Source organism: Canis lupus, chromosome 2 (assembly GCF_048164855.1).
Source record: "Canis lupus baileyi chromosome 2, mCanLup2.hap1, whole genome shotgun sequence".
Lineage (NCBI taxonomy): Eukaryota > Metazoa > Chordata > Mammalia > Carnivora > Canidae > Canis > Canis lupus.
In genome coordinates this window covers 64847895-64861457 of record NC_132839.1, presented here as the reverse complement: position 1 = coordinate 64861457, position 13563 = coordinate 64847895, and positions in this window count along the sequence as shown.

Below are 13563 nucleotides of genomic sequence, written 5' to 3'. Positions count from 1 at the left end.
AACCACAAGTTCCAGGTCAGTCCCACAACTTTTAAAATTTTGTCAGTGAAACCCAAAATTTGAGGAACAATCTGCTCACATGATCTCAAAGACTTATTCCAGCTTCAACAAACTATGATTCTCTGAGAAATAACTAAAAGAAATTGCTAGAGAGATTCTGTTCCATGAAGTGTTAACAATTTTCTGAAAAACATATTGTATTAACCAAGGTTTACTGAGTAAGCCAGAAGTTACTCTAAGTATTCCAGGGATGGGAATCAGGGGAGTGCACAACTGTTGGAAGAGCTGGAAGGGATGACGGAGAAGCCATCACTGAAGGACACGGGAGCCAGTGCTGAAGCGCCCTTAGCCTGTGGCACTGACGCAGGTGGTCCTCAAGGGTTTGTCAGGACGTCTCTGTGAATTACACCCCCATGCACACGTCTACAACTGCCTCCAGGGAATCTTGACTTCTGCTCTGCAACTTCCAGATCTTGTGTGGGTGCCTCTCACAGGCGAGTTGGGGGGAGGGAATTTTGGGATATATAGTCTCCAGTTTCCCCCTGTGATGCGGTGGAGACCTTAGAAAGGATGCCAGGCTGACCAAAATCTAGCACATACACTGAACAGACCAAGATACCATCCCATGTCTCCACCCACATCCTTCTGCTCTGTCCCCACACAGATGCCGGGGGATAAAGTGAACCAAGATTTGAACAGCTTGCCTCTGTTGCAGTGGAGAGGATTTTTTTCTTCTTTTTTTCTTAAAGAAGGCTACAATGAGTTAAACAAATCAACATTGTTTACAAAAATGTCTGACTTTTAAAATAATTCCTAGCCTGATTTGCAAAGATTGTTGGGATGCTTTTTGGAGTTTTCAATTCCCCATTAGCATTTTGTAAGCCAACAAGTCTCTGCGATTCAGATCCTGTGACCATCACATTAAAGCTATAGAACACTGTTCTGCTGATGCGGTAATTGCCTGACATGGCTACCTGGTTCCAACTCGTGCTTAGTATGCAAATCTGCTGGAAGAATGTGTTTGACGATCACTTTTCTGTCCACAAAAACTGCCCCTTCACAGAAAATGTATTCCAAAAATGACTTGCTATTTTTTGCCTTTAAAACCAAAGTTTACAAGTCCAATGGTAGCTGAGAGCAACAACATATGCTTATAATTATGATTACCATCAGGGAATTCAACCTTACTGAGGGAAGTGAAGGGAAAGAGGCCGGCAGAGGGGGAGCACAAAAGCTCTCTGAAAAACAGCAGAGGAAACAAGCCCAATCAGGTTGGCTATTCCTGGGTAATGGGAGAAACTTGATTGTGGAAAGCAGTGTTGGTTTCCCTCCAGACTCGAGAAGAAATGTTGCGTGGGCCGAACAAGAAATGCTGACAAACAAAATCAAGCTTTAGGGATCTGCTCTCCACAGTGGGCCAAGGGAGCTCTTCACAAAAGGCCAACCCTGTCCCCAGCAGGTCTCCTAGTGTGAACCTTTAAACCAGGCCACCACACACTCCAGCCCTGCGCTGCCCCCAGGGAGGGTGGCAGGACCTCTCACTTCTTTCTGCTCTGGTTTCCTGTCATATTCCTGGATTCCAAGCATGAGTTTGGAATCTCAGCTCTGATGCTGAATGATCTGGGCAGGTGATGTTTCTCTGACCTTCAGCCTTTCAAAAGGGGGTAATCATGCCCGCCTCAAAAACCATCATAAAAATGAAATGAAATAGACGACATAACAGAATGTCTAGGGCCCACTGGCCACTCAGTAACTGGTGACCACTGCTGTTCCTTTGTTTGATTGGCTTATAAGCTTCTTGGTATTGGCTGTTTTTCACTCCATGGTTTTTTACTCATTAATTAATTTATCAAAAAGTATTCATTGAATACCTACTATGTGCTAGGTACACTGGAGCTATGATGTTACGCAGGTCAACTCTGGTCTCTATCACTATCTAGTAGGGGAAACAGATGAATTAATAGGATATTGCAACAAATTGGATGGGGACAGCAGAGTGCTAAAGAAATTCCTGAGAGGGAAATTTTACCCAGGTTCGGGGTAAAATGGAAGTCTTCCTGGAGGAGGTAACTTCTAAGTTATACCTGAATCATGTATTAGGTGAAGCTAGATACAGAATGGTGTGGAAGAATAGAGAGGAAAGGAGACATAGAGCTTCAGACCCCAGTGAATGCAAAGACCCACAGTGAGAGATAGCAGGATGTACTCCTTAACAGAACCAAGTTCTACGTTGGTGAATGGGACAACAGTGGCCTAGAAAGGGATTCTGACCAACCCATGAGTGACATGGCCATCTTCCTTGATTTTTTTCTTCCCAATTCTCCATAATATCCACTGTAGATGTTCCATTTAGACTTTTGGTTTAGTAGGACAGAGTTTGCTCAGCTCTCAACCTGAGAAAGGAAAGGTTCATGAAAAAAGTATATGTAGAGACAAAAAAAAGCAGAAATCTTGACTGTTTAACCAGGCATCATGAGAAGAGAACAGGCCTCATGGACACAGGAAAAGGATGGAAAAATAAATGGCTTTTCAGAATTCAAAGATGCTTTGGCATCCTGTCTCAACAGCAGAGTTCATTGGTCACGCTGTAGATTTCATCCATTATTATAACATGCTTTACCATCTTGGGTTCTTCTCTCTGGATATCTTTTGATTCTGGACTACCAGTGGGCCAACTGTCTCTGTTTCAAGTTCCTGCTTTGGGCACTAAGAGTTCTACATCCCAGGGAACCATTTAATAAGTTTTTAAATGGAAAGTCCTATATCCTGGGACCACTCTTCAGTCCCTGGCAAACTGGGACAGTTGCTCCCAACAGGGGAATTTCTGCAAAGGAAATGTGGCTGAGGCATGACTTCCCACACAGCTTGGAAAATATTCTTGACATTGAAGAGCCATTCTATCTCAAGGAATATTCCATTGGCATGTGGGATTCAATTTCTATTTTCAAAAAATGTTGAAAACAGATATTTTAGGCACACCTGGATGGCTCAATTTGTTAACTGTTCAACTCTTGATTTTGGCTCAGGTCATGATCTTAGGGTTGTGGAATTGACCCCCACATTGGGCTCCACACTCAGTGGAGAGTCTGCTTAAGATTCCCTCCCTCTCCCTCTGCCCTTCCTTCTACTCTCTCTCTCTCTAAAATAAATAAATAAATCTTAAAAAAAAATAAATAAAAATTCTGGAATAAAAACCCTCCCTTAATTTGAAAGTTTTAAACTTTTTAATTTTTGTTCCATTTCCACTTTCTAAGCTCATAACCAAAATACTACCACTAGGTCCCAAATCAAATATGATATTCTTGTTCAAAAGGAAATATGTGGATAAGTTTAGTAAGGACTTCAAGCATATTTATAGAATAAGGGACCCACAGGTACAACCAAGATTCCCCTGACTGTGAAAAGAGGTACGTGTGCCGACTTACCATTATTATTCCATCAATCACTCCTTAAAACAACATTTAGTAGGAAAATATATTGGGCAGTTAGTACATACCAAACTACCCAAAGTTAGCCACACTATGAGGGAGGGCACAGTCTTCTAGGCTGCCAAGTCTGACTAAGACTTCCAAGACCAACTGCAAGTTTGAAGGCTTCCCAGAACTACTCTCAGGTTTGATCATTTTCTGGAAGGACTCAAAACTTGCTGAAAGCTGATAGACTCACAGTTACAGTCTATTACATGGAAAAGACACCTTAAGATCAGGTAAGAGATGAGACTCTTAGGGCAAAGTCTGAGTGGGTTCTGGAGTCTAACTGTCTTTATCCTCAGGATGCAGTCTCCTTCAATATACACTTTTATTGTTAACCTAGAAGCTCATGCGAGCTTTAATGTCCAGACCTTTTACTGGAACTAGATTTCTTGGGCATGATTGATTACTCGTGTGGTTGAACTGTTTTTTTGCCACCTCTTACCATGGAAGTTGGGCTGAAATCAGGTGGTTTGAGGGCTTAGCATGAATCATCTCATTAGCATTATGAAATTCCTAGGATTTAGAAGTTACCTCCCCAGGAGCCAGGACAAAGATCAGATCTCTTTTTCTATGAGCAAGGCCAAAATCTTTACTACACATAATACTGTAATGTGCACTTTATATTCATCATCTCATTTAATCTTCATAAATTTGTAATTATTATTATTATTTCCATCATTTAAGGAGGAAATAGGTTGAGAGTAATTGGCTCACTATGAGCACCAGTTCTATCTGGCCCTGTGGCCTGAGATTTCAGGCACTGAAGAGTGCAGCTACCAGATGTCCAAGATTTGTGCCAAACTTTGGAAATACCAAGATGAAAAAGGTATGGTCCATGTATCTATTAGAGGCATGGAAGGAAAGAGATGGCCTCCATATACTTATTAACTAAGGAGACTTTAATGAAGGGACCATTTTTTAAAGTATAAGCATTACCATGAGATGGTGCAGTACTCTGGTGCTAGCAACAATGGGGAGCTGTTACCTCCCCCAGAGGATTCTGGATCCCAGAAACAGTAGATATAACTCGTGGACAGGAGCTGTGGCTTCTCACAGAATGCACAAACACCCAATGCACAACCTGGTTAGTGGATGTGGGGGAGAAACATCCCAATCTCACTCTTCTCCTTCTGTCATATTCCCCTCCATTGTCTCCCATTGGCTGGAACCACCTGGACAGCTGGGTCAAGAGATCTCACAGATATAGGGCATACACAGTCCTGGATACAGAGTCAGGAGGAAATGTGTAGATATAGATTTGCAGGGCTAAATGGAAAATATCCTGCATCCTTCCACTCCCCACAAACCCTTAGTATCATGCAGAGAAACATGTAGATGTGTAATTGCAACCCAGGGGATGAATATCATCATGAAAAGAGAGAGGCACAGTGGAAGAGCAAATAAATCATCAACTAGGAGAAACCCTTGCATCTTTTTCTTGAAAGATGAATAGATTATCATTTGGGCAAGAGAAGGATGAATATGCATGAAGAAATTATTTTTTCCCTTTTTTTGGGGGGGGCGGGGTAGAATCAGCAAAGATGCAAGTTTGATACAGCAGAGAAAACTCTATTTAGTTCACCAGGCTTAGCATAGATTCTCTGGGGGGAAACAGTTAGTGAGGAGGTTGTGAAGTTAGACTGGAGCCAGACCATGGGGAGACCTTTAAGCTCCTGATTAAATAAAGAGAATTTTGTTCCCCCTAAGAAAATGGAGAGACAGTCAACAGTTTTAGGATGAGATTTTAATTTAAGAAAGCTCCTTTTAACAATTTGAGAAAGGATTAGAGAAATATGATTCAGTGATCAAAAATCTGTTAAGTTTATTAAATTATCTCAGTGGTTTAGGTGAGAAGTAAGGAAGATGTAGCACAGGGAAACTGTCTAGTGGGACCCATTTGATGCAGAGGAAGAAAGTGTAAAGTGGATGCAGATTACTGGCCTGAAGTAGAGCCAGGACCACACTGGATGGCACAATGAAAAGAAAAGTCACTGCTAACAGCTTGTGGTGATCAACATTAGGTATTAGGCATTTGAAAGAGCTAAGCATTCTCCTGCAACATCACACGTCTCTTAAAGAGAAACTCTTATTAGATGGGTATTGTATCTGGCATCTGAACTCTAAATGGCCACAGATTTCTAAAATTGTAAGACTAGTAGAAAGAGGAAAACTGAATAGATGATGGGCCAATAATGAAGAAAAGTAAACCAAAGTAGACAAGCTTTTAAGTTGTGTGGAAAACTTCTGTATTTCCAAGAGTAAACTCTGAGTAGTTACAGACTTAAAGATGGAAAACTATCTTTAGTGGTCTGATAAGCACCATAAAGAATAAACAACCAAACTGACCCAGTTTTGGATTTATTTAGTAAATAAACCCTGGTCTAGCATTTAGTATATACTAGGCTATGTGATCTTATATCACATCATATGTCCTATCATATCATATTATAATCTCTTCTAATCCTCATAAAAACTTTATTACTATTATTATTATCTTTATAGTATAAAAAGATTATGTTTCTATTTCTTATCCAGGCCAGGTGGCCATGAACAGTGATGCAGTTTGTGCACTGTCCAAATATTCCTGTCTTAGGAAATGAATCAAGGCCAAAAATCCCCCACCACACTGTGAGACCAGACTTAAGTTGACATTCACTTAAAAGAGAAACACATTTTGCTCTTCATCTACCCAGGAAAGTGCCTTTTCCCTAATTTACACAAAAGCTGAATGCTGACCCCAATTCAAAGTCCCACTAAGACCAGAGCCCTGGCCAGAATTCTGTCCAGGTGACTATGATCTATGCAACCCGTTTAACCCTTTCTTGTCAGTCACGACCCTCCATTCAAAAGTATCTAGTCTCCTTGTTGACCTTCTGCTCTGAATCGATTGATCATCCCAAATCACAAATTTACCAGGTTGATTTGATCACTATTACCTTCTTGGAGCATTTATGTCACACTAGGAGATTCCATTATGCCTTCACTGTAGGGTCAGATAAGCAATGTGTGACATATACTTGAAGTTGTCCCCTGGGTCAAGAAGGCCAGGTATGGGTAAAAGAATTAAACTTTCTACAGAAACCAATAACCTGAGATCATTTGGAGGGTGGGGGAGTAGGGTGCCAGACATGAAAATCTACCAGTTGTATGGCCTTACTTTGCCCCCTCTTCCTGAATTTGGAAATCCAAAAAAGAGCCAGTCTGGACTCCTGTCTCCAGGAACATAAAAGCCAGACCCTAATTCCAGAACCATCTTCATAAAACTACCACTACCACCTACCCCAGCCTGAAACCATACTTCTGTAGCCCCATCCAGGAGATACAAATCCTTTCTAGCTAATCCCAAATATCAAGAAATGTGTCCCTGATAAAAGAGACTCACTCTCTGGTGTTGGTTCTAGGTGTCTTTTCTCAGAAAAATAGGTAATATCAAGGTATTCATCTTTGTTGCATTTTAAAAAAGAGAAAAACAAAAAGAAAAATGAGTACAATCTAAACAACATAGGCTGGGGATCAAATAGAAGTGAGTTCAGTGCTAGAGTAGTTGCTTCCTAGCTGTGTGTCCTTGAATGAGTTATTTCACATCCCTGGAACTGGCTCAGTTCCAAAATATGTAACATTGAGGGTGCCGATGATTGCCAACAGGGCTGTTGTGAAGATGAAAATAGGATCCCCTAAAAGAGTGCCTACTGTAGTTGTTGACAAATAACAGCACTTAATAGGGCACTTGGAAGGAATCGGAAGCACTGTCTCTGCCTGGTTTGTTTCCATACCCAGAAAGAGCTCTCAGGTAGCAGGACAGGTGACACTAGAGAGAACCCATTGGTGAATTTCTACCCTGATCTCTCCCATCTGACACTAAGCCATAAAGGGCCAACACTCACGATTGTATGTGCTTAAAGGACCATTTGCCATCCATAGCAACATAAAGAGCCTCTTGAATTCTAAATTCCCACACAGTAGACCAAATTAGCCATCCATTCAAAGTGGAGAAGATCTGCCCCATTAGCCTTGGAATTAGGCACACTTGAATTCAAAGTCTGGCTCTGCCTTGAGCTGGCTAAAGCAGCCATGTGACCTCGAGCCAATCAGGTCCACTCTTTGAGCCTCAGTTTCTCCTTTTTATAATGGGACTGGTAATCACAACTTTTCAGAGCAAATACATTTTTGCCAGGAACGAGAGATCCTCAATATCTCAATATTGAGGGATGCCATTTATAGTAGGGGCCCAGGACATGGGAATTCTCTGCCTTCCCCCAAGAGACCAGATTAACATTGCCATCCACACAGTGAGATGACACCACCTCTACCCTTCATGGTTATTTCTAATCCTTTATTCTCCAGTATGTTCTGGGAAAATGATTTGTTGATATTTGGACAAGTTAACAACATGGTTTTGTTTTATGAGCTGTCAGTACTAAACGCTGTCTCTATGCACTTTCATCGTGTTTTTATTTGAGCTTCTACATAAACTTCTCTTCTGTGTTGATTTGACCTTTTCAAACCCCGGTTCTCTGAGTGTTGGAGACAAGATGAGGATATGTAGAGTGACAAAGCTGAAGTCACGCCTTTGTAGGCTGAGAGGAAAGTGAGTCCAGGCAAATGGCTCCTACACCAGAAAAGCCTTTAAAATATTAAATGAGGAGTTAGTGACAGGCTTAACTAGCCTCTGGTGGCAAACCTCCAAATCTTAACCTAGTAAAGTTGGTTTGGCCTATAAAAAACCAGCTGTCACAAGTGGTGGGAGACCATTAATTATGTATGAGAGCACTGATAAATTAATGTCTAATGGCTAGAAAAAATTAGGAGTTCTTATTTGTTTAATGCATCCTCTTCCCATTTTTATAGGTCTCCCATAGGAAAATGACATTGAATTAAGTTTGTAGAGGTGTGGAAGTTGAATAAAATGAACAGTCACAAATGCATAAATGTAGATCTCATGACTAGAAGCTGGATGATGATCCTGATAGGCAAGTCTTGCGATGGAATGCCTACCCTGGCGTTTTACACTGCTGTCCTGGGAGACCACTCTTAATGGGCCAGGCAGGCTTATCATAAGGCCCCTTTTGTACTTTAGTAACCAAGGAACTTTGGATCTGTTCCAAAATATAGCACCTTATTCTGAGTATCTGCACTATAATGATAATAGCTACCATTTATTAAGCACTTATTAAGTGACAGGAATTTATAAAAACTGAAGACTATTCTAGTAATTAAAAGATGATGTTAATAAGACATAAGGAATAAAATAAACACTAAAGCAGGATAACCTATGATCTAGACTTAAAGGACACAGGGAAGGAGAGGATTTGGAGTATTTCAGTCTTGTGTCCAATGCCCCAAATGGTCAGTTGAATTTGGAACAACTCTGGCTAATGCAAAGCCCCTTAAACTATCAGAACTCTCAATTAGCAATACAGGAGAATAGTTCCTGCTACTTCATTCCTGACTTATTACTAGGGATGAAAGCCTGCTACTGTGGGTGGACTGGAAAATAGATTGGCTAGAGTTTGATTTGATGATAATAATGTGGAGCCCATGATAGATCAACTATAATAATAGCTCCTTTTCTCATTTCTCAGTGTACTCATTCCCTTTGCCATGTGACTTTGCAGTTCTTCTTACCGAAGAGGTGAAGTCTATTTCTCTACACACTGAATACGGTTGGCTTTGTGACTTACAAAGGTCACAGAAAGCAAAAGTGACTATGCTACAGTTCTGAGCCAGGCCTTAGAAGGCTTTGGCCCTTTCTGCTTGTTCTTGCCCTTATGAAATGCAGAAAGAATATGCCTGGCTTAGCTCCTTAGAGGAGGGAGCACACCAAGCAAAGTAGAGTTGCCTCCATCATCACACATGAGCGTGTCAAAGATCAGGCAACAGCCAACCAACCCCCAGACTTGGAGTGGGCCCAGCCCACGTTAGCAGAGCCCTCTAGATGATGTATAACTGCCTGCGGACACATGAGCAACCCCAATCAAGGTCAGCAGACACCAGCCCAGATAAGCTAAACCCTGAAGACTCACAAACCAAAAACACAGTTGTTATTTGCCACAAAGGATCTGTGGCTGTTCATCATGCAGTGTTATTGTACACATAGATAAGTTATATAGATCCTTAAAGAAGCTATGACTACATTTCTCTACATTCCCTCTACATTTCTAGGAACAAATTCATGAATGAAACCACCATTTGTAGTTCATGTTACAGTTCCATGGTAGAGAGTCAAGAGAGGGAACATTGAATAAACTGATCCAGCCAGCTTATTCAATCTTACATAGAAGTTCTAGCACATTCAATTCCACTCAAGTAACAGGTTATTTCTCACCAAACTTAAGGTCCTCTTAGTACTCTCCTCAAGTAGGCCTGACCTTGGGCTCCTAGCACCATCCTTGTAGAGTCCAGTTTAAGCAAGAATCCTGCTAAGTAGTTAATTAAGAGAGAATCTCCACCCTTAGTATCTGATCAAATTTCCTCATTCCCTGCTTTATCCTCCAGGTGATGTCTGATACCCCTGGCCTACCTTCAGCAAGAATCCTCTTGAGTTGGTTTAGGAAGAATCACCCTATCCCTGACATTTCCTCTTCGTAATTTCCCCTCCATTACCCTCCAATCCCCACAACCAACCCCCACACTACTTTCTGGATACAAATCCCTATTTTTCCTTATTGTATTTGAAGTTGAGCCCAATATCTCTGCTACTGCAAAGCCCCACTGAAGTAGTTCCTATACCCATCATGATAATCCTGCATAAAGTCTATCTTGTTTTAACACAAGATGCATATATTGATACCTATTATATGTAGGACAACTTGCTAAACACAGTTTTGTTATATGGAGGAGGAATTCTCAGTCCTCAATACACTAGGGAGATAGGGCAGAGCCATGCTGTGGAACTCCCCTCTCTGTCTACTGAGATGCTGTGGCCATGTTTCCCTCATCACCTCTTGAGAGAGCCTCTGTTGTTAATGACAGAAAATTGTATCCTTTAGATGTGTTGGGTGGGAAAAATTGAGAACCATCAACCTAAATTAAGTCAGAGCTAAGTTTCTATTGTCAAACATAACCATTATTTGTTGGAAATTGAGGACTCCTGTGTGTTACTATAGCCTCAGCCTGCCAGTCAGTAAGGAAAAGAATGACAATGCTCACAAGTAACCATGATTTGCAAGTCTTTTTTAGTAACAGACTCCCTCAATCAATGTTTTCACACCATGAAAATTCTCAGATAGACACAAAGTCTTCCCTGAGCCAATAGATGATTATTCATTCCAAAACAACTATAAATGAGCTTCTCAATAATGAATTTGTTTTTGATTCCTTAATACAAACATTGCATCAAATGTTCATTTATTAAATGCCATGCTTGAAACCAAGCCCCATTATGAGATTCTTAACCCAAATGAGGTTTAGCTGGAGACTAGGTGTGAATCCTGCATCTGTAGAAGAATATGGATAACTAGCAACCAGAAAAACTGGCTAAAATACTCCTAAAATTTCTAGCCTGCATTGCTAAAATCCACAAAATCTCTTTAACCTGTTAGGAAGAGCCTTAGTGATAGGAAGACTATTCCCCATGCAGTTCTCTGTATCTACATGGCCAGGAGGCAGTATCCCAAAATTTAATGAAATACGAATCTAGCCTTCTGCCATGAAGGTACTTTGTAGGTGTGATTAGTGTTTATAATCAGTTGACCTGGGATCCCTGGGTGGCTCAGCTGTTGGGCGCCTGCCTTTGGCCCAGGGCGTGATCCTGGAGACCCAGGATCAAGTCCCACATCGGGCTCCCTGCGTGGAGCCTGCTTCTCCCTCTGTCTGTGTCTCTGCCTCTCTCTCTCTCTCTCTGTCTCTCATGAAAAATAAATAAAACCTTAAAAAAAAAAAAATCAGTTGACCTTAAATAAAGGAGATACCCTTGATAATGTGGGTGGGCCTAATCCAATCAGTTGAAGGCCTTGAAAAAGCCTCAAGACTATAACATCAACTTCCACCTGTGTTTCCAGCCTACAAGCCTGTCCTGAAAATTTGAGGCTTACTAGCCCCCAAAATCCTGTGATCCAGTTCCTTAAAATAAATCCTTTACTTATAGATACATATACATGTAGATATGTAGGTAATATACAGACACATCTGTAATATATGTACATATATTTATATGTAATAATATTACATATCTAAAATGTACATCCATGGGCAGGCCGGGTGGCTCAGCAGTTTAGCGCCGCCTTCAGCCCAGGGCGTGATCCTGGAGACCCAGGATCGAGTCCGACGTCGAGCTCCCTGCATGGAGCTTGCTTCTCCCTCTGCCTGTGTCTCTGCCTGTGTCTCTGTCTCTGTCTCTCTCTCTCTGTGTCTCTCATGAATAAATAAATAAAATCTTTTTAAAAAATAAAATAAAAATAAAATGTATATCCGTAATATATGTCTATATATATTTATAGAGAGAGAACCCTAACTGATACACTACATAAATCTAAGCCTCCGTCGCTCTCACAAAATTAAATTCTGCAGCCCTGAACCACTTGCATCCGTTTGTACCAATATCTGAACTTGCTTCTGATACATTTTTATGGTTTTAAGATTTGGATTTGAAGTTGAATTCCATATTCTTTGCTATGATTTTTGTAGGAGGCACTGTTAGCTTTCTGCCCGGATCCACTTGGATTCTTTTTAACTTTACTGTATGTCTTCCCTGGGATTTTGTGTGATTTTGCCTCTGAAGATCCACACCTGTGATTCTCTTTGGAGGTCTTCCCATGAGTCACTGGAGCTTCTTTCTTCACAAGCACCGAGATCCTCCCTGCATCTATTAGCCAGGGCTGGCTGTTATAGGAATATGAGAGCCCAGCTCCCTCCCCTTAAGTTTGGGCAAACTTTGAAAAATAATTTATACTCCAGAGGTCCCCCAATGGGATCAGACTGAGGCTGGGACTTTGCCTGAAATGGCATCCTTGCTTGATTTTGTGCCATTTCCTGCCCTGCTTCCCCACTACCTTACCAGTATTTCCTTGAAATGCTTCTATATCCCAGCATTTGCTTCTGGCAAACTCAGCCTAGGACATCCTTTATGTGCTCCTTTGTCTGTGATCCAGATTCTTATCCTATTAGTTTGGGAGAGCCTGAAGAGATAACCTGCCTCTATTAGGAGTGGAATTGTTCATTGATTCCAACACCTTGAGTATGATCCAGAACTGACAAAATACTAAGTACAGAATGCAAAAGCGAAGGTACACTTTCAGCATGACACATTCATAGAATTTCCGAGTTGGAAGAAACCTAAAGGTATTTCATCCAAATTTCTGTCTATTCATGAATTCTTTCTTCAATATCTCTGGAAAGTGGTCCCTCATATTCTAGATGAATATTCTCTCTCTCTCTTTTTAAAACTATTTTATTTATTTATTTGAGAGAGAGAATGAGAAAGCACATACTAGCAGAAAGGAGGAGCAGAGAGAGAGAGGGCCAAGCAAATCCCCCACTGAGCAGGAAGCCTGACTCAGGGCTCCATCCCAGGACTCTGGAATCATGACCTGAGCTGAAGGCAAATGCTTAACTGACTGAGTCACCCAGGTTCCCCCCACTCCGCCGCCCCCCCCCCCCCAGGTTTTCTTCTTTTTATTTTTTTTATTTTTATTTTTTTTTTGTTTTGTTTTGTTTTCTTCTTTTTAAAGCACTGTGCCGCATTGTTGAACAGTCTGTTAGGGTGTTTGATCTTAGACGGAGTCGATCTATCCTATTGCAAACTCTACCCATTTAAAACAAGAAGTCTTTGCTGTTTATGAGAACTACACTGCAGGAGAAAGAAGCCTAAGGCCGTCATAGGACAATTCCTTAACATAAAATTTTAGTTTTCTTTGATACCTGTGTTTAATCCAAGAGCTCTCCTGTATTGCCCTGTTTTCCACAGAGGAGGAGGGGCCTCAAGTCCCATAGAAAAGGTAAGACATTTCAATGCTCAACAAAGAAGAGATGTGGGGCCTTGTTAGCAAACTTCAAAGAGGTACCTTCTAAGGGTGCTGAGAACATATTTGAGAAGGTCACAATCCCTAAGGAATAAAACACTTAGGGTCTGTAAAAGGGTAGAGAATATTTG